Here is a 22662-nt window from a genome sequence, read left to right as displayed (position 1 = left end):
TAAGTAAAATTTAGTTATTTTCTATCTTTCCTGGAGTTTCAATTTCAGTGGCAGGAATGCATATGCTTTGAATTAAAAGATAGTGGCGAAACCAATGTGGCCCGCCGCTTCCCCAGTGCTACCCTACTGCAGTAATGTATATTATTCTTGCGCTTCCAACTGACACATTGAGGTGACAAAAGTCATGGGATAGCGTTATGCCCACATATACAGATAGCAGTACTATTGGTAAACTTTGTATAAAAGGGCGGTGCATTGGCGGAGCTGTCATTTGCATTCGAGTGATTCATGTGAAATGATTTCCGACGTGATTATGGCCGCATTACGGGAATTAACAGCTTTTGAAAAGCGGGGTGTTACTTGGGGCTAGACGCATAGGACATTCCTCTTCCCACTTCGGAAATCTTTAGAGAATTCAGTATTCTGAGATACACAGTGTCAGGCGTGTGCCGAGAATACCTCTCATCATGGGCAACGCGGTGGCCGACGGTCTGTCACTTAACGACCGAGAGCAGCGGCGTTTACGTAGAGTTGTCAGTGCTAACACACAAGCAAACTACGTGAAATAACCGCAGAAATCAACGTCGGACGTACGAAGAACGTATTCGTTAGGACAGAGCGACAGAATTTGCCGTTGATGGACTATGGCAGCAGATGACCGACGCGAGTGCCTTTGGTAATAGCACATCGCCTGCAGCGCCTCTCTCGTGATCGTGACCAATCGGTTGGACCTTAGACGGCTGGAAAATCGTGGCCTGGTCAGATGAGTCCCGACAACGCGCCGTGTCACTTGCTCACAGTTGTTTGAACATTCTGGACATTTCGAGCGAAAGATTTGGCCACCCAGATCCCCCGACATGAATGCCACCGAAAATTTCTGGGAGATAACTGAGCGGCTAGTCCGTGCGCAAGCTCCTACACCGGCAACACTTTCGCAATTATGGACGGCTAAAGGGGCAACATGGCTCAATGTTTCTGCAGGAGACTTCCAACGACTTGGTAGGTCCATGCCACGTCGAGCTGCAGCAGTACGCCGGGCGAAAGGAGGTATTCCATGACTTCCGACACCTCAATGTGTAGCTGAGTCGGAAGAAGCTGATCCCTGACAGTTGCAGTGGATTGAGGCGTGGCAGCTTCGCGGGCCTACTTCAACCAATTACGTAACGCAATTTTGTAAACGTCTCTATGGCAACGTCTCAGTGTTGTCACAGTTATGTAGATGGATATAGTTTCGGCATTGGAAAGTTGGAAGTAGCACTGCGAGCTGTGGGGGATCATCTTACACCGTCTCAACTGGAGTTGGTTCAAATGGCTCTGAGCACTATGGGACTTAACATCTGTGGTCATCAGTCCCCTAGAACTTAGAACTACTTAAACCGAACTAACCTAAGGACATCACACATATCCATGCCCGAGGCAGGATTCGAACCTGCGACCGTAGCAGTCGCGCGGTTCCGGACTGAGCACCTAGAACCGCGAGACCACCGCGGCCGGCTCAACTGGAGTGTTTGTTTCTATGACTACAGCATCTCTCAGCTTTGAAACCAGCAAACGCGATAGAAAACGCCAGCCCGTGAACCGAATATAGTGAAAATATCAGGGAGTTTTCGATTATATTGATGGAAGAAGAGCGATCTCAAAGCATGTGACGACGTGATACAACTGATTCGTTCACATAAATATTCGTTAAATGTGGTGGGAAGAGTAGGAGGGGCGGAGGGAGACATAAAGACTGTTGTTTTCAACAGGCTTCACAAGACTAAAATGGACGATGTGGTATGATTGGTCTGATAAACAGAAAATCTTTCTGATGAGAGCTATCAATTGAGGTAACTAATATGGATGGTAAATATGTATCCTAATCCTAAACATAATTTTGGTGAAAACCAATCATAACCCCATTTGCAACTGCTGTCTGGAGTTGCTCAATAAATAGTGTAGAAACAAACAGACGCAGACGCCTTCATCCTACAAGACACTGATTTAGACCTCTACGGACTTCAAAATTTCTGAGTCAGATATAATCTCTGCTAAATCTATATACACTTCTGGAAGACGATTCGTTCTTACAACGCAAGCAATGTTACGTCAGTCACTGCGTTATCACTAGGAAGTGCACTGCTTACAAAGTTGCGCCTGTGTCAAGCCGGGTCCACGATAAGATACCCGCCTACTCACGCCCACATTTTCGGTTTATTCCCTTACTTTAATAGCACTCATCCAAAGTGTGATTTGTCAAATACCACTACTGAATATAATATTACGATCAAAAGGCTAAAAAAATGGGCAAACAGTCAGCAAACCACACAAGTCAATGGGGTCAGCTTATTCCCGATAGTTTATAGGAAGTCCGATGTGAGAAAATTACCCGTCCACAAATCTTTTGCTCTGCATTTTTTCTGTAATTTATCAGCTTGCAAGCTGTTCCTCAAACGCGTATTTCTCCTGAAGACGCCACACGCTGAATAAAATTCGAACGACTAACAGCGCCCTAGTGCAATATACCCTCTCAGTTCAGCAAGGCAAGTCCGCTAGTCATTTGGCAATGTCCTGTTCGATTCTTGTATTGGAGTTGGACGAGACGTGAAATAGGGCAAGGATGTCGCCAGTAACTGCTTCATTTTTCCCGTTATCATTCTATTTCAAGGCGGTATCACGTCAGAGACGCGCGTGTTTCCATATCCTCCCGACATGCAAATAACCAAATGTTCGCCTTTACAGATCTGATAGCGGGGAATTCCGCAGCCTGTATGTGTGTGTGTGTGTGTGTGTGTGTGTGTGTGTGTGTGTTTGAGTGCACGCGCGCGTACCTCTTTTCTACTTCAAAGTGTATGCCTAATTGAATTCGTAATCCTTTGTCTTTAGTGGGCTTATAGTTCTTATGCAAGACGAGTAGAGATTCAGTAACTAATTCAACTGTGAAATTACCAGACAGAGACAACCAATTATGTTTACTTCCATTCCTCACTTCGTTAACTGTGTTTCTTCTCCTATCTTAAAATTACGGAAGATGTTGTTTTACGTCAACTTATTTTTCTTAATGAAAAGCGCTTATATTTGTACGAGGCGAACCGGAGCTCCGAGCCGGCCTGTGTGGGCGAGTGGTTCTAGGCGCTTCAGTTTGGAACCGCGCGACTGCTACGGTCGCAGGTTCGAGTCCAGCCTCGGGCATGGATGTCTGTGATGTCCTTAGGTTAGTTAGATGTAAGTAGTTCTAAGTTCTAGGGGACTGATGACCTCAGATGTTAAGTCCCATAGTGCTCAAAGCCGTTTGCACCATTTTTTGCATCGGAGCTCCGACGACAAAATTTCGGAGGTTGTTCAGGGACATTTCCCGATTATTTAGATATAACCGAACCTTGGACTCCGCCTCGTTATAGAGTAATAGTGTAATTATGGTTTATTCGGTTTGCTACCTCGGTTAACTTTGTTTCTCGGAAAATATGTTCGCAACAGAGAAAAAGCCCGTAATATACAATCAAGTAAACGTGAAGAATCTTGCGAGCAGGCTGGTTAATATCCGCATATTGCTATACGACATGGAAACTCGCGACATTAGTATTGCTGCTTTCAACCACTTGCTGTTATTGGCGGTAGCAGTATCTTACGCTGCTCAAGTTTGTTGGAGCGTTTGGTCTGTACTAAAAGGACAAAGTAAGTATATACTCCATATAATTGCTGTATTATTTTGCAGCGCAGTAAAGAAACTTAGCTGCGAACTATTCCCTCCCGTTAATGTATTTTGTAAGACTACGCACTCCAAGGTCTTTTTGAACATGTAGTAATACCGATAACACAAGCGAACTGTTATGAGGTCGTAGCCCGTAAACAAGCAACGACCTCGACAATGCTGTGCTGATAACCACGTGCTTAGTTTGCGGCGAGGAAATGTGCCCAACAATTCTAAATGTAATCTTGACGAAGGACGCCACTAAATCTGGAGGAAGCAGTGTTATGCGAAGACATACGTCAGTTACTTGTTGTTAAGTGACCACATTTCTGGTTGAAAAGGCGAACGATCTCTTTCTCTTTCCTGTTCTCCGTCGACTGTGTGGCAGAATTCTCTGTACGTAGCTCTTCGGATCGTAACATTTTTCAGCGGTTTCTTCCCTTGTCACAGATCAGTCCCAGAATTAGTCATTGTTAAAGTTTGAAGCTCTTCCAACACAGGTGTGATTAATTACAATATGCACAGGCTAGTAAAATTATCACACCTAAGTGGGTGGAAGAGCACCACTGCATAACGATCTACAGTCATGGTTAAAGTACTGACTTAAGGAAATCATGCTATCACGCATCTTCCGTCGTCCATGAAACTCCATAAAACTGTATTTCAATTACGATAACACTTATATTTAACAGTACAGATGTCTCCTTGAACTTACAGGAATTGAGTTGCTGTCTCAGCGACATCTGTATCCTTGTCTCCAATTGAACATATCAGCTTACTCACAGCTCACACTTTTCTTTTCTTTTGTTAAAACGATGCGCGAAAGCGGCGAAACGAGACGAAAACTCCGTAACAGTGATCACAACACGATGGTACAGAGAAATCTATATTAGATTTCTCTGTGACTTTTATCAGTACAGGACAGGTATGTCTAAGATTAGCAGTGAGAAGTGGTAGCATCACTTGAACACACATCAGCAGTGCGAAAGCGCCGGCCCAACTGAAGAATGCAAGGACGTGCGTTGTGTATGTAGTTATCTGGTGCAGTGGCTGATAAAACTGATTATACTAATTTCCAGGCCTCATGATTTGCGTTTAATGCTGCATAACTGATTCATCCTCAGTGACTGACCTCTTCAGCCATTCTCCTAGGTATTCGTGAAAAATACTGAAACAATAATGTCTGTTTAAAATAAATCATATTCGCCACTGACTGTAGACAGCATTTATTTTCACAACTGTAATTTTGGCCTTGAGGACACTATCAAGTGCTGTACTGCAGACAACAGCGCTTTAGCACATGTCAGGCTTTAAAAATCTTCCTAGATATACAAAATATTATCGCCGTCTCTCAGCCTTTCAACGAGGTAAATATCATTAACACAAATCACACGACATGACATGACATGACATTTGTACATATCGAAGGATTTTTAAAGCTAGAAATATGCTGAGGCACAGTGGTTTTAGTGTATCACTTGATAATGGCCGTAAAACCGAAACTGCAATCGTGAATATAAATAATTATAGCCAGTGGCGGATATGATGCCTTTTGAAAAGTTCTACATGGCTTTGAACCCTAACCATGAGAAGCGAACCACTGACCCGTCCCTCTTCTCTCCTCGGGGGGAGGGCGTCAAAGAGTAACATAGTGGCCACAGGTAGACTACTACTACAACTACTACAGATGACGTACGAATTATCAAGTGATCTGGATTATTACTCGCGAGTAGCAGCAAAGGGACTGCCGTATTTAATGTCCCTGTCCGACTGATGGATCATCAGTAGCAGAGTTACATACGCGTGAAACACTACTGATATGTCTAGACTTTAATTCGATACATTTTGCTGATCAGAAATACTGGTTAAGGAAATTACTTCACAACAACAGGATTCGATATGGCTAAAAGGAGATATGAAACAGCGGTTAAACACGAGACAATGAGTTGTGTACGACTTCTAGTTTGTGGTTGTACAAAAAATTAGTCACAAACGACTGAAAAATCTTAGCATTCTTTACCTGAAATATTTCCTGAATTTCATAAGCAATATCAAATAGCTTATTTATTAACAACTGATTACTGCAATGAATCAGAATCTGTACAACAAGTTAAAAGGTGGCTACACTGAGCCACAGCGCCAGAGATTGCGCCAAAGAGTATTATTCAGCCGCCTCCACTGGCAGTGCTTGGGGAGAATTCGTAGTAGTCTGTGCTTGGGGAGAACTCGTAGTACTCAGTGCTTGTTGAAAACTCGTGGTAGTAAGTGCTTGCTGAGATGTCGTAGTGGCGAGTCGGTGTGGAGAGATTGTAATGTTTAGAGTGCTTTTCATCAATATAAACGAAGGTAAAAAAAAATTCTTTTCTCTCTCATTATTTCAGTGTCCTGGATAATGCATCATTACAGGTTCAGTCAACAAAGCATCTGGCTTGTGTTCTTGTATTAGAGTGTAATTCTGGTTTTCTTGCGCAATTATAGTATTTCTATTTTTTTATCACTTCAGTATAAATGGTATTTGAATTTTCTTGTCTTATTGAAGAAGAACCGTGGCAGATGTGTACGTTGAATCACACTTCCACACACAGAACAGCTACACTTGTGCTTTGTTGGCTTCGTAGGTTTTATAGTTGCTGGGGACTTAATTAATTAATTGTATTAACGGAAATTTTTATTTCATTCTTTGTTGTTGTTCTATGCAGTCAGATTGCGTAATAATACTAGTCAGGGCCAACCGTTTACGAGACACAGCGTAATCGGACATACGGTTTAACTAAAAATATTTGCATTTTATAATAATTAAGCCCCCATGCAAAGTCAGTGAGGAGAAAGGACTAATTCTCTACCGAATCCTGAGAATTGCGTGTATTAAAATTGTTTTTCTTGATGCAATGATTTACCAACAGCCGTATTATTTGTAGAAGTTTATTTTATTTTATGAGCTTCTATGTGCTGCTACCAGTTTCGGCATTACATTGATGCCATCTTCAGGCCCCACTCGTCATAGTCGTAAAATCGCTATACACGAAAGAAGCCACATAACTGGATCCGTGAATCAATCGATGTTTGCAAACCGCCTCAGTCTGTGTCGCTTGGCCACCAAGAGCTGTTGCAAGACGATTGATTCACGGATCCAGTTATATGGCCCCTTCCGTGTATAGCGATTTTACGACTATGACGAGTGGGGCCTGAAGATGGCATCAGTGTAATGCCGAAACTGGTAGCAGGACACAGAAGTTCATAAAATAAAATAAACTTCTACAAATCATGCGGCTGTTGGTAAATCATTGCATCAAGAAGTTCATGCCAGCCGTCGCCCCACGATCCATAATGGATCAACGAAGATTTTTAAAATTGTGTCAATATGTGAGCATAACACTCAGAGAAGACAGATATAAATGATCAAGTCACATTACTGTGAGAACCTGTCAAAGGCCTGAATTACCAACTTTTGCAACGTGGACTTGCAAGAAGAGAGTCAGTGAGGTTCTGGAAGGTATCAACAGGGGCATGGAGCCGCGCCGAATCCAATGCCGTGGCCAGCTGCGGCAGGTTTCTCGGCTGAGTATCCATGGAGCGAGCAACCCGATCAAGGTGGTCACACATATTCTCGAATGGTTTTAAGTCATGGCAGTTTATTAGCCGAGGGAGTACGGTAAACTCAACCTGGCGCTCTTAAAACCACGCACGTATAATGCGAGTTGCGCGACACTTTGCATTCTCCTGCTTGTACATGCCACGTACTGAGGGAACAACAAACTGATTGTTGCGGTGGACATGGTCCCCAAGTATAAATGCATACTTGGTTAATCCACTGTGCATCCAGAAAAAGGAGATCACCCAGGGAATGCCATGAAAACATTTCCCAGACCATAACGTTCCCTTCCCCAGCCTGGACTCTTCCGACGACTGCTGCAGTGTGTTTCGTTTTCACAACGTTTGGCACCGTACAGCGCCAATAGCTACCAGTACGATGGAGCATAAACCGAGATTCATCTGAAATGGCCAACTGTCCCCAATCAGTGGACGTCTAGTTGCGGTACTGGTGTGGAAATTGCAGCCTTCGTCGCAGATGAGTAGCAGTCAGCATGAGTACATGAACCAGGGGCCAGGGGCCTGCTGCAGAGTCTGTAACGTTCACTGAACGGTCTTTGAAGAGACACTGTTGGTAGCCCCTCGGTTCATCGGGGCTGTCAGCTGCTCAACAGTTGCACGCCCGTTCGCCCGTACACACCTCCGCAGCCATCGTTCGCCCCTGTCATCCATAGCCCGTGGTGCATCACAGTTGCGTCGTCGCCGGTTTTGGATTGCGCCATTGTGCACGCACGGTTTACGTGAACCATGGAGGCACGCGAACAGTATACAGACTTAGCCGTTTCGGAAATGATTCCATCCTTGGCCCGAAAGCCATTTCAAATGGTTCAAATGGCGCTAAGCACTATGGGACTTAACATCGGAGGTCATCAGTCCCCTAGACTTAGAACTACTTAAACCTAACTAAGGACATCACACACATCCATGCCCGAGGCAGGATTCGAACCTGCGACCGTAGCAGCAGCGAAAGCCAGTGGTCATACTCATTTGGACATCAGATAAATCGCTCCGTTTCCGCATTACGACAATGACTGCACTATTTGCTGCGTCCTCCGGCACGCTTTATATACCCAGTGCTGCTATTTGCCATCTGTGAGTGGTTATTGGGCGTGACTGTCAAACATAGGCGATCGTCACATTAGTTTTACTGGACCATGTAACTACGCCATTAAATACTTCCGACACATCCTGTTACTTCACAAAATAACAATATTAAATTTATCACTTGCGGAAATATTATTAGCAACGCTTTTTTGTTAAAAATTTCAGACCTGAAGTGTTCTTGTTTCTTCGACAGTCTTCTGACTGCTCTGATGCTGCCCAATACGTTTTGCTATCCTGTGGTAATTTTCTCAATTCAGAGTAGCACCTACATCCGCATTTCTCAATTATTTGTTGTACGTATTTCTAACATCGTTATCACCCAAATGTTTTGCCGAGAAAGCTCCCTCTAGAATCATTTCATAGCATCCCGTAGCTCTTTCTAATTACTGTTTCTCCGCGGAGCACCACCTCATTCCTTATCTTATCAGTCCTCCTATTTTTCAACATTCTTTTGTAGCACCACATCTTAAACGATTCTCTTCTTTTCCAGTTTTCCCACAATCCATGATTCGCTTCCACGCCGTACTCTGTTGCAGACGTACCACTCAACTCCGTCTACAGGCCACAAGTGGCTCACCGGGACCATCCGACCGCCGTGTCATCCTCATGGGAGGATGCGGATAGGTGGGGCGTGGGGCCAGCACACCGCTCTCCCGGTCGTTATGATGGTATTCTTGACCGAAGCCGCTACTATTCGGCCGAGTAGCTCCTCAATTGGCATCACGAGGCTGAGTGCACCCCGTAAAATGGCAACAGCGCATGGCGGCCTGGATGGTCACGCACCCAAGAGCCGACCGCGCCCGACAGCGCTTCGGTGATCGCACGGGAACCGGTGATTCCAGACGGACAGTCACACAAATGTCTTTTTCAAATGTTTCTTACCAGTATTCTTATTTTACCGAACTATGGCCTCCTTGCCTATGCTAGTCTGTTTCTTGCGTCCCCTTTCTTCGTACGTGTACTTTGTTTCCAATCTGGAGGAACTTAGGTGTTTGACTGTGATCCGTCGATCACCTCGAATTAGTCCAAACACTGCATGTGTCACGCATCTGTATGGGGCCGATCGGCAAGTGGGAGATCGGACAGGTTTGCACAACCTTGCTGCGATGATGATAGACGCCTCGCCCAACGAATCGCCGTGCTTTTGTTCACTGTTAGGTTTCCGTAGACGTTCTGCAAGAGCCTATGAATATCTGCGATGCTCTGGTTTTCCGCCGAAGGAAACTCAATTTTAGCTCTCTGCTTGGAACGCATCTCCGTTAAGCAATTTTGAAGGCTACATACTGCGCCAACACCTGTCGGAACTTCAAGAAGCTATAGGAACTGAAGTGAGAATATTCCACGATGCCCCACAACAAACTCCGCATTTTTTCAGCCAAAAGTGTCTGAGAAAAAAAAAAGTTTTACGTTACTTATTGAATGCTCCTCGTATACAGGAACATGGGAGGGTCAGGCGAAATGTTGTTAAGGAAGCATTCGGATATCCCTCCTTGGTACACAAAAGGGACAGAACACTGTTGCAGAAACAATAACAAAAAAAAAAAGACACAAAAACATACCAAGTTTAAACGGACGCAAAATCTTCTACAGAAGCTCAAAATTTAGCACGGACTTCAATGAGAGATGCTTACAATAGTATCCACAACGAAGCTCCATCTCGAAACCTGGCAGAAAATCCAAGGAGATTCTAGTTGTATGTGAAGTATGCTAGCGGCAAGACACAATCAATGCCTTCTCTGCGCGACAGCAATGGAAATGCTATAGACGACAGTGCTGCCGAAGCAGAGTTACTAAACACAGGCTCTCAAAATTTCTTCACCAAAGAAAACGAAATAAATACTCCACAATTCGAACCAAGACCAACTGCCAACATGAGTTACGTAGTATTCCGGTGTAACGGCAAGCGTCGGCACGACGATGAAGCACAGAAGACCAGAGGGGGCTGTGAGACGACATCAGTCAATAGTACGCTGGCTAGGAAAGTAGAAGACAAGCCGACACACAAACGCTACAGCAGTGACTTATGAACTGTTTTGTTTTGCTTGCATTGAAATTGTATATACTGAATGACATTGATTATTAGCTTGTCGCCATTTGCTTGCGACACACTTTCGTGAATACGCAAAGTTAAGTATGGTCAATTTAACTCGCTGTAATAAACTCCATTAATATGATTTGCTTGAATTATTGTCTAGCGATCCGGGAAAACAGCTCCCTTGGCGCCCTATATTAGAGGGATGGGCAGGATACTACACGTAGAAGTAGATATCTTTGGAGTAGTCAAGCAACTTAAATCACTTAACAAAAGCAAGTATTCCGATCCAGACTGTATACCATTAGGTTCCTTTCGGAATATGCTGATACAATAGCTCCATACTTACCAATCATATACAACCGTTCGTACTCAAAAACTTGAAAGTTGCACAAGTCACACCAATATTGAAGAAAGGTGGTAGGAGTAATCCAGAAAAATACAGTCCCATATAATTAACGTCGGTATGCAGCAGGGTTCTGGAACATATATTGTGATCGAACATTATGAACTACCCCGAAGAGAACGGTCTGCCGCGCGGGGTAGCCATGCGGTTCAAGGCGCCTTGTCACGGTTCGCGCGGCTTCCCCCGTCGGAGGTTCGAGTCCTCCCTTGGACATGGGTGTGTCTGTTGTCCTTAGTGTAAGTTTGTTAGATTAAGTAGTGTGTAAGCCTAGGGACCGATGACCTCCACAGTTTGGTCCCACATTAGCACAAATTTCCAAAATTTTTGCAGAACGGCCTAGTGACACACGGTCAACACGGATTTAGAAAACATCGCTCTTGTAAAACACAACTAGCTCTTTATTCGCATGAATCGTTGAGTGCTATTGACAAGGGCTTTCAGATCGGCTCCGTATTTCTGGATCTCCGGAAGGCTTTTCACACTGTACCACACAAGCGGCTTGTAGTGAAATTGCGTGCATATGGAATATCATCTTAGTTATGTGACTGGATTTGTGATTTCCTGTCAGAGAAGTCACAGCTCGTAGTAATCGACGGAAAGTCATCGAGTAAAACAGAAGTGATTTGTGACGTTCCTCAATGTACTGTTATAGGTCCTTTGCTGGTCTTAAAGGAGACATCTGAGCAGGCGTCTTAGGTTGTTTTCAGATGATGCTGTCGTTTATCGACTAATAAAGTCATCAGAAGATCAAAACAAATTGCAAAACAAATTACAAAAGATACCTGTATAGTGCGAAAATTGGCAATTGATCCTAAGTAATGGAAAGTATCAGGTCATCCACATGAGTGCTAAAAGGAATCCGTTAAACTTCGGTTACCGATAAATCAGTGAAATCTAAAGGCCGTGTTGTTGTTGTTGTGGTCTTCAGTCCTGAGACTGGTTTGATGCAGCTCTCCATGCTCCATGCATCCATAAAGGCCGTAAGTTCAACTAAATGCCTAGTAATTACAATTACGAAGGACTTAAATGGGAAGAAATACATAGAAATGTTGTGGGGAAGGATAACCAAAGACTGCGTTTTATTGGCAGGACACTGAGAAAATGTAACAGATCTACTAAGAAGACTGCCTACACTACGATTGTCCGTCCTCTTTTAGAATACTGCTGCGCGGTGTGGGATCCTTACCAGGTAGGATTGACGAAGTACATCGAGAAAGTTCAAACAAGGGCAGCACGTTTTGTATTATCGCGAAATATGGGAGAGATTGTCACAGAAATGATACAGGATTTGGGGGTGGACACCATTAAAATAAAGGTTTCTTCGTTGCTGCAGAATTTTCGCACGAAACTTCAATCACCAATTTTCTCCTCCAAATGCGAAAATACTTTGTTGACCCCGACCTACGTAGGGAGAACCGATCTTCATAATAGAATAAGGCAAATCAGAGCTCGCACGGAAAGATATAGGTATTCGTTTCTTCCTCGCGCTGTACGACATTAGAATAATAGAGAATTATTGTGAAGGTGGTTCGATGAACCCTCTGGCAGGCACTTACATGTGATTTGCAGCGTATCCACGTAGATGTAGGGACAGGGGAGAGGTCAGGCGTAGCATTCGGATATTCGCTTGAACTAACTGACCGCAATCATAACAAGCTTAAAAAATGATTTCCATGTCAGACTCCGACCACTGACCTTTCGAATACGTGTCCATTGTTGTAGCTACTGCGCTATTTTCCTGTGGAGACACACGACCTTCACTATACTGTCGACCGTAGAGAATCGCCGCCAAGAACGCTGAGAACAAAAGAGGGCGTCTATTGAACAGCGGAGAACAGTCTCCCGTCGCTGTGAGAGCAGTAACGGGCGAGCAAGGTCAGGTCGCCCTATCATCTCGCGTCACAGCCGAATGAATGAAAACAAGACAGCGCCCTCGGAGCTGGGCTCAACAACACTTCGCGAGCCGCTGGTCCACTACGCCAGCGCAGCTACGAGTGAAGACACTCGTACGTGCCGAACTCGTCGCCTTTCAACGCTTCACTAAACTTAACGCAATCATTATTGTAGAGTTCTCCTCAGTTCGTACAATACGTATTTTTAAAGATCTTCAGAACGTCAGTGAATGGTAACACAGTGATAGACGAGCAGTAGAAATGTGACATCATTATTTATATTGCAGTCTTTCATTCTGATGTCGAAAATGAAACCAGTTTTGCTTTATTACGTTAGATTGTGAATTTATAGACAGTTTTTCACGGAACAATGTCCAATGATTAACTTCTCATGGTCGGGGTTCACAGTCACGTATAATTTTTTGACGGACATCATTTTCGCCGTGCACTGTAAAAATTATTTATTTCACTTTAGCAATTTCGGCCTGTGGACCATTTTCAAGTGGTACTGCTAAAGACTTTGTTTCAGCAACTGTCAGACTTTAAAATCCTCCGACATGTATACGTGTCATCGTCAAAAACAGGCATTTTTACTGTAGAAATAAAGTAACACCAGACGAGTTGCTCTTGAGAACATCGATTTCTAATGATTTACGTGAATTATGTTAACATTGGTAACATTTTACATAATTTACATAAATTCACGACATACAAAGCTTCGCACTCGTCTGGTATTAATGTATTTCTACAGTGAAAATGCCTATTTTTGACGATGACATATGTACATGCTAGAGCATTTTAAAGTCTGACAGAATAGAAGCTTTCGAAATGTGGTGCTACAGAAGAATGCTGAAGATTATATGGGTAGATCACATAACTAATGAGGAGGTGTTGAATAGAATTGAGGAGAAGAGGAGTTTGTGGCACAACTTGACTAGATCGGTTTGTAGGACATGTTCTGAGGCATGAAGGGATCACCAATTTAGTACTGGAGGGCAGCGTGGAGCATAAAAATCGTAGAGGGAGACCAAGAGATGAATGCACTAAGCAGATTCAGAAGGATGTAGGCTGCATTAGGTACTGGGAGATGAAGAAGCTTGCACAGGATAGAGTAGCATGGAGAGCTGCATCAAACCAGTCTCAGGACTGAAGACCACAACAACAACATGTGCTGAAGCAAAGTCTTTTGCAGTACAACTTCAGAATGGCGCAAAGATCGAAACTGCAATAGTGAAGTAAATAATTCCTACAGTCAACGGCGAAAACGACGCTCTTTCAGAAAATCGTCAAACGAATTTTTCTTTCACAATTTTTCAGCAACTTCAATTTAATTCGTAGTTTGCTAAAACAGTTTTAGTGAATGGAAAAATATTCTGAAAAGAAATCCAAAGAAACAGTTCTTGAACACGTCATACTATTTACGAGCTTTTACTTTTTCATTCAGAAACGGCAGTTTTGTGGTGTCCAAAGGTGACTGAAATCCATCGTATCTATTTTGCTTCATATGCAGCTGCATAACAGACATATCGCATCGGAAAGCTATTTCATCGTTTCTGAATAACGAGAATGAACTCAGCTTTGATTCGAAATTGGAGAGTGTAAGGTCGTGGGCACTCCAGTTCACGTGGTTAACCTATCAGACCCAACTTGAACAGTTGGGTGGGAAGGCATAAAACTAACGTAATCTGACATTAAAGAGTTTATATGACTTACTCTTATCTGGGAAACGCCGCAGGACTTTGCTACAAAACTCGTGCACCTGTAAAGTATCTGAACATTCCCTCTGTTTCTAAACCAGTTCCACATCGTTTCGTCACTTGTCCTAGAGAAACAGGACCTGCAGAATACGCTGCTGACGAAGAAACGGAAAAAGAAAGTGTTGTTTCATCTCTTTACGACTCACACTTATCAACTCGTAGAAGATATTTATTTGGTAAAAGGTGATGAACTTTGCGACTCGTTCGTAAACTGGCACTAAAAAATGGCGAAGCAGAAACGCTCAGTCCACGCCTTAAAAAATGCATTTGCTTTCGCCGTTTACAGCTAATTCACACATTCGGCAAGCACACATTGAATCGCACTTCTTTGTAATAGTGCCGCTATTTGCTACTGTACGGGCGTTCAAGGTCCCACGTTAAGCCAGTGAAGCAAGGCGTCTGAAGGTCAATTCATTCAAATGTAAGAGAAGTTCAAAGGGTGTAACATTACTCAGTCGGAATATGTGTGTTTGTGTGCATCTGGATACTCTCTCTATCAGAAATACAAGAATGAAAGCAAGTCGCTTCTTCTTGAAACACCTTCAACTAGCTATTGCTGTATGGTATATGTATCACGTGACGCTTTTCAGCTGAAGCCATATTCATTTTTTCTTATATATCTAATTTTGTTCGCTTTTGTTCGTTCTATCTGCTCGGGGCGGACGTCGTAAGACATCCGTTTAAGTTCGTTGTTGATCGGTTAACTCAGTTTTTTTATTACAGAAGGCAGCTAACCCTCTGACCGAAAACGCTGAGCTACCGTGCCGGCTGTTCATTAGAGCAGCCAGTTGCTTTCAGTTTATACTTATTTCGAAGTACCATCAGCCCCGAGAAAACGGACTTAAATTATGTGCAACAGTGACTTTAACTACCGTCTAGGGTGAAAATATTGTAAAATGTATAGGGTGGGACACGTAAGACGGCAACATGAAATATGCCACGGGCCTCCGAAAATATCGAAACATCATTTGGAGACGTCGTAATGCGCAGGTATGGCTGACGTTTGCAACGCAGTTTACTGAAATAACGATGAAGCAATGACTGTGTTTTCAATGAGAGTATGTAGCTTTCATAAAAAGGCTGAAGATCTCTTGAAATGATGAATATAAACGATTGTTAGCATCACCATTCGAACATTTCGCGGCGAAGAGCTGGAAATGAGCTAAACATGAGACCAAAGGCTGCAGGCAGACAGCAGTTCTCGGGTAACTGCGCTGTGTCAGACGTCTTCGTCATATTTTGCACATTTGCTACCTTTCACTGGAAGCTTTAACCACTTATCAAGTACACGCTTAGATGGCTCTGGAATCTTGCTAGCGAAATTTCATTTCTCCGCACTTCGTTTCTATTATTTGCATAAAAACGTTATCTTGAACAATCTACGAAGCTCTGTACGTTAAAGCACCATCACAGTCTGCTGGGGTACATTTGCGTTTATTTGCAGGGGTAAACTGAGCCTACCGATACCGAATTTCCGCTGCGTCACATAACGTAATGACTACGTGGATTGTGAAGCCATACATACGATCGTAACCAAAGAGGGAATGAACACAGACAATATTTTATATTAGTTTTCAGAAGGCAGATTTCGGTGACAGACTAACCTGCAGCGCAGCCCAAGGTCTACGTTACATTAAAAGGTGACAAATTTGGTTGAGAGTTAAAGTCAGCGAAGCTGTATACGGAAACCTTAACCGTGGTGTCATGCTGATCTTTAGCTTACCCTGGTTCTCGATTAATGAAAAGATGATACTTTGGTTGTGAGATATCGCAACAGTATAAAATTGTGATTAAATCTATTTTTTTTTATACTTCTAGCGAAATGGCAATGGAGGAAAGATAAACTCTTTTTACAAAAAATATTATATTACACAAATTATGTTTTAACGCAATTGTCAAACTTGGATTTGGAGTGAAACTGTTCATCGTTTGTCCGAGTTAAAAGCTATTTTCAAGCGCTTTGCTTAAAAGCTCTTTAGATGTAACTGGAAGTATAAGCACTCAGAAGAGAAGAATATTATAACTTTAGCTAACGTCCAGATGAATACAAGGCTCCCTCGTGGTAAGGGCTAAAAGGAGGTCGTGGATAAACTGCTGAACCAGTCCCTGGAAGGAATCTTCCCTCGTCTCGCCCGGAGTGATTAAGGGAAAACATCTAATGCTTATAGCTTGGTTGCCAGAGGCCGACAGGAAACAAAAAAGGGTTCAAATGGCTCTGAGCACTATGGGACTTAACATCTGAGGTCATCAGTGCCCTAGAACTTAGAACTACTTAAACTTAACTAACCTAAGGACATCACACACATCCATGCCCGAGGCAGGATTCGAACATGAGACCTCAGCGGTCGCGTGGTTCCAGGAATCCCACACTTATTGCAAAAAGGACTCTAGCGCATCATCTAATGCACCACCTCGGTACGTGAATAGGTCCGTCGATAGCGCAATAGTTCCGTTCCAACCATTATCAAACCAGTGTACCGCCGTCCAGAGAAGCACGAAATTGGAAACTGTACAACACAATTATTGTGTCGTTGAGACTTGATTTTGGAAATCTTAATTACTTCTTCTCGCCAGCGCAATTACAATCGTATATCTTCGGAATATGATGCCTTCAGCCACTGAAAGAATACTAACATTTTAATTTTAGCTTTTAGAATCGTCTGTCCCCGTCGTTCGTCTGAAGTGATTAAAGGAACCACATAAAGTGCAAATCGGTTTGTTGGAAGAGGTAGAAACTCCATTTATCTCACAATGATTGCCCCATTTAGTGTAGTTCGGCTACAAAGGTAAATCGAAACAGTTGACACGGAAACGTGCATCACGTACAGAAAAAGTCTGTAAGCAGAAAACCGGGGAACCTGAGATACACAACAGCGCCTAACTATTCGAAGATGGCGAAATTCTCCAAACTTTAAACGAAACAAAAGGACCGTCTCCATGGATACATGCACAGTTCAAGAAAGTAGATGGATTGACTAATGAGATTTTCTTCAAACATTTTATTCTGTATCTCATACACATGTTTTTGAATCTAGGGAAAGATGCTTGTAAGTCTGTCGTATCAGGTAACTTTCGTCAGCATTAATGATATCAAGGACTTATTTCAGATAATGTTAACTAATACTTCTGTATATGTGCAAATAGACTGAAGACATTCTTTTCATCGAAAGCAATTTCGTTACTAAAGAATACATCACTTTAACACCTTCTTGGTTATTGACAGTGTCGTTCTTCATTGAAAAACCAATGTAAAGACACACTGCATCTACGTAAAAACTGGTCCTCCGCACGCCATCTTATGTTCCGTCGCGGAGGGTACTTTTGGTCCATGATCTTCCCCTCCTCTCCCTCCCCATGCTCCCACCCGTTCCTTGTTCCATTTGCCAATGGTGTATGGGAAAAATGACTGTCAATGTAGCTGCGTCTTAGCTCAAATTTCTTGGATTTTCTCTTTGTAGCCATTTCGCAAGACGTGTGTGGAAGGAAGTAATATTTGTCCTGCTCTTCCCGGAATGTATTCTCTTGGAAATTCAATAGTAAATTTCTCCGTCGTGCAGAGCATCTCTCCTGTAGCGTCTGCAGCTGGAGTTTTTTCAGTCTCCCTGAAACGCTCTTGCACCGAGTAAACGATCCCGTGAAGAAATACGTCGCCCTTCATTAGATAATCTCTCTCTTTTCAGTTAATCCAATCTGGAAAGCTGTACTCAAGACTGATTGAGCAATACTCGACATTCAGTCAGACAAGCGTTTTGTAAGCCAGTTCTTTCGGGGACGAAGTACATTTCCTTGAGATTCTTTCCATGAAACTCAGCCTGACATTTCTGTTTCCAACATCTGTTTTATGTGGTCGCTACACTTTAAGTCGCTCCAGATAGTCCGATTGTTGCATCTCGAGCTTAAAAGACTAATCTGCGATGAGGACGTTGGCTTTCGAAGTGTGCTGAAGAAAGGCAAATTTAGAGGACCACCACGTAGAGTGTCTGCAATGTTGTAGGTGTTTCCCATAATAGGTTATTTTGCAAAATGCGATGAACTTTTTGGCACATTAAAACTGTGCGCCGGATTGGGTATCGAACCTGGGACCTTTGATTTCACGGGTAAGGCCCCTGCCCGGCACACTGTAGTAACTTGCCAGTAAATTTCAAATCGGCGCACACCCCGGTGCAGTGTGAAAATTCATTCTGGAAACAGTCCCCCAGGTTGCGGCTGAACCTTGTCTCTGCAATATCCTTTCTCCCACGAGTTATAGTCCCACATAGTATGTACGAAAACTTTTGTGAAATCTGGGTGGTAAGAGATAGGTACTGGTGCAAGTAGGGCAGTGAGGACGAGTAGTGAGTGGTATAGCTGGATAGCTCAGTCGGTAGAGAAATTGCCAGCGAAAGGCGAAGGTTCCGGTATCGATTCCTGGTTTGGCACAGTATTTTGCGTACACCCTGCGTTCAGGGTGTCCTACAGTTGTTGAAAACTTTGAATATCCAGATTCCAGTCGCAGACTCCACCGCCTTCAGTTAGACGCGTATGAAGTACGAAGTAAGATCCTGAGAATGTTACGTCGTATTATCTTGTTTAAACCCTGTGTTATTTTCCGCCGAACACGTAGTCTTTTCGCACGCTTAGAAAGTTGGGGTCCTAATCGGAAACTTTCCTTGGTAAATAGAGACCCAACAAGCGAGGAGAAAGCAAAATGTAATAATCTCATCCTTGGTATTTCTGGTTTGAATAGTAGGTCTTTACACTATTCTTAATTGAAGGACGTCCCATTAGGCAGCAAAAGCCTGCAGCAAATTATCTATTTCTTTGTTACTGAGACTAGGTTCGATCCAAAGATTTTCTGGCAGCCTATACATACAGGCAATGTGAGTTTACATTATGTCGAAAGACATACAAGTAGGTTCTAGATGTTAAAAGAAATGCGTAAGTTATAGTTACGGTAAAGAATTACGAAACAGTTTGCTTGCAGTCAAAAATCACGAAACGCTGTTTGAACATAAAACCTTGTAATGTTTGTTCCCATGGATTTGCTTGGTGGTGATGCAAGTTGCAAGCAACATCACAACAGCGGATCTGTTAAATGTATACTTTCGCGTTTGTGACTCTTGTGCCGAGATGAAATGTGTTGCCATTTCTGCGGAGGCCAAGACACTTCAGGTAGTTTTTTGATTCTACATTCGCTGGCTTCGCCAACTCACAACCAAACTGTCACATTCCAATCGAACTCAGACCTTGTGCTAAGGGACAGATCACAGTCTATCGTCACAACCAGGCTTTTTGCTTTCGTATTCGACAGTTTCCCAGCAACAACCCTAGGCTTCGCAGAACTCTCTCCGCAGCAGCGTCAATCCGGCACGAGTGTTCCCACCCCGCACTGACGCAGATCACTCACTGTACCGACAAATTTAGTAATTTTTGATATCGCTAACTTATTTGTACAACCGTTAACTCATGCTTCTATGTATGTATAGGTCGAATGAAGTACTTCTGTTGTTTCAAACCGGTCTTGACAGCGAAATACGTCCGGGCATGAGCAGCGGATAACTTCTGGTATCCTACCATATCAATTTACCGCATATCTAAAATCACGAATAGTTATCTGAAAGCTTTTTTTTCCAGTTTTGAATGGTATGCTCCAGTGTCTGTCATGGTTTCGAACGTGTTGCAAAACAAAAAGTCTTCACAAAATTGCTTAACCAGTTAAGCAGTATGACAAGGACACAGGTGGATATCGGCTGCCAATGCATGGACGTATTTCACAGAATCGGTGTAGATATGACTGGTTTTTCTGATACATCTCATGATGGAATGTGTATTTTGAAATCGATCACGTATGTTGTATTAATAAGCAACAACGATCTAGTGCAGCCCGAGGAAGTCTGTATCTTTCGCATATCATATTACAAAGAAAGATCAAGTTTGTTGACATTGTCAACCATGAGACACACGACCTGTTGTAAATTTTTTATTTATGTTAGTGATCAAAAATTCATAAAGTTAAGATCGCACATGAAATCTTCTTTATTTGGATGAATTACTTGTTTCGGCTAACAATCTAGCCATCTTCCGATTTTAAAACATTCTTGATTGGTATTGCCGTCACTACGGTTTCACACATTATTAAAAATCATTTTTAAAATGACAACATCCATACATGACATAACGCCATTCTTTCCTGACCATCGTTTAAATATATGCTGGTCACCAACGACAAAAAGCTGTTTTTAATTATGTCATGCATGTATGTCGCCATTTTATGAAAGATTTTAACGAAGTGCGAGAAGATGTAATGTCACCAAAATCCGTCAACAATGTTTTATGATCAGAAGATGGCTGGGTTATTAGCTGAAACTAGTAATCGATCCAAATAAAGAATATTTCATGTCTGATCTTGATTTCATGGGTTTTCAATCCTTGTTGTTGTTGTTGTTGTTGTTGTTGCTGTTGTGTTCAGTCCGAAGATTGCTTTGATACAGCTCTCCATGCTACTCTATCCTTTGTGAGCCTCTTCGTCGCCGAATAACTACTGCAACCTACATCGTTCCGAATGAGCTTAGTGTATTCATTTCTTGGTCTCCCTCTACGATTTTTAACCCTCACACTTCCCTCCAGTACAAAATGGGTGATCGCTTGATGTCTCAGGGTGTGTGCTATCAACTGATCCCTTCTTGTGGTCAAGTTGTGCCACAAATTTCTCGTCTCCCCAATTCTATTCAGTACCTCCACATTAATTACGTGATCTGCCAATCTAACTTTCAGCATCCTTCTGCACAACATTTCGAAAACTTCTACTCTCTTTTTGTCTGAATTCTTTATCGTCCATGTTTCACTACCATGCGCGGACTCTAGGCAAATACCTTCAGAAAAAGACTTCCCAACTATCAAATCTATATTCGATGTTAACAAATTTCTCTTCTTCAGAAGCTCTTTTTTCCCCACTGCCAGTCTTCATTTTATATCTTCTGTACTTTAGCCATCATCAGTTATTTTGCTGCCCAAACAGCAAAACTCGTCAGTGTCTCGTTTCCTAATCTGAATCCCTCTGCGTTACCTGATTTAATTCGACTAAATTCCGTTCTCCTTGTTTTGTTTTTGTTGATGTTCATCTTATATCCTCCTTTCAAGGCACTGTTCATTCCATTTAACTGCTCTCCCAAGTCCTTTGCTGTCTCTGACAGAATTACAATGCCATCGGCAAACCTCAGAGTTTTTCTTTCTTCTCCCTGAACTGTAGTTCCTGCTCCAAATTTTTCTTTGTTTTCCTTTACTGCTTGTTCGATGTACAGATTGAATAACATCGGGGATAGGCTACAAACCTGTCTGGGTACCTTCTCAACCACAGCTTTCCTTTCATTCCCCTCGACCCTTATTACTGCCTTCTGGTTTCTGTGCAAGCTGTAAATAGGCTTTCGGTCCCTGTATTTTACTCCTGCCATCTTTACAATTTGAAAGAGAGCATTCCAATCAACATTAGCGATAGTTTTCTCTAAGTCTATTAACGCTATAAATTTAGGTTTCGCTTTCCTTAATCGCTCTTCTAAGATAGGTGGTAGGATTAGTACTGCCTCGCGTATTCCTAAATTTCTCCGGAAGGGAAACTGATTTCCCCGATGTCGGCTTCCACCAGTTTTTCCATTCTTTCCTAAAATGGAAATGAGCGCTTGGCGTCATTGCCAGCCACATTGGGCGACTTGCGCGCCAGATGGGGATGAAATGATGACGAAGACAACACAACACTCAGTCCCTGAGCGGAGAAAATCCCCGACCCAGCCGGGAATGGAACCCGGGCCCCTTAGGACGGAAGTCTGTCACGCTGACCATTCAGAACTTTCGCAAAGATACGTAGCAACAATTATGCCTCCCGAAAATAGAGTTCTCTTTCAGTAATATTTTCTTTTTTTTTCTTTTTCAGGAATTTTAAATTAGTTACAACGAATTAAACGCACAGAGATCATCTCGTTCTGATTTCTACGAGGGCTGTTTGAAAAGTAAGGTCCGATCAGTCGCGAAATGCAGTCCACAGTGAAAATAAAAAATATCTTATTTGCTTGCAACTGTTGGCTACACCTTCCCGCAACTTCTGTGCATAGTCGCCGCTCCGACTGAGCAGCATTGTCGAGAATCGAACCCGGACCCCTTAGGACGGCAGTCCGTCACGCTGACCATTCAGCCGTCGGGGCGGACCCTTTGGTACAGGATGACTTGGACAGAATTTC

At 42.9% G+C, this 22662-nt stretch overlaps 1 protein-coding gene across 3 annotated transcripts in view; it reads right to left on the bottom strand.

Annotated features, from left to right (window-relative positions):
- LOC126416060 (ATP-binding cassette sub-family G member 1-like) overlaps positions 1-22662 on the bottom strand; it is an 884121-nt gene that overhangs the window by 207597 nt on the left and 653862 nt on the right. The gene's annotated exons all lie outside the window — the stretch shown is intronic.

Source organism: Schistocerca serialis, chromosome 8, assembly GCF_023864345.2.
Source record: "Schistocerca serialis cubense isolate TAMUIC-IGC-003099 chromosome 8, iqSchSeri2.2, whole genome shotgun sequence".
In the NCBI taxonomy this organism is placed as follows: Eukaryota; Metazoa; Arthropoda; class Insecta; order Orthoptera; family Acrididae; genus Schistocerca; species Schistocerca serialis.
The sequence above is the reverse complement of the archived record's forward strand: the minus strand, read 5'-3'. Positions and strand labels throughout refer to the sequence as shown.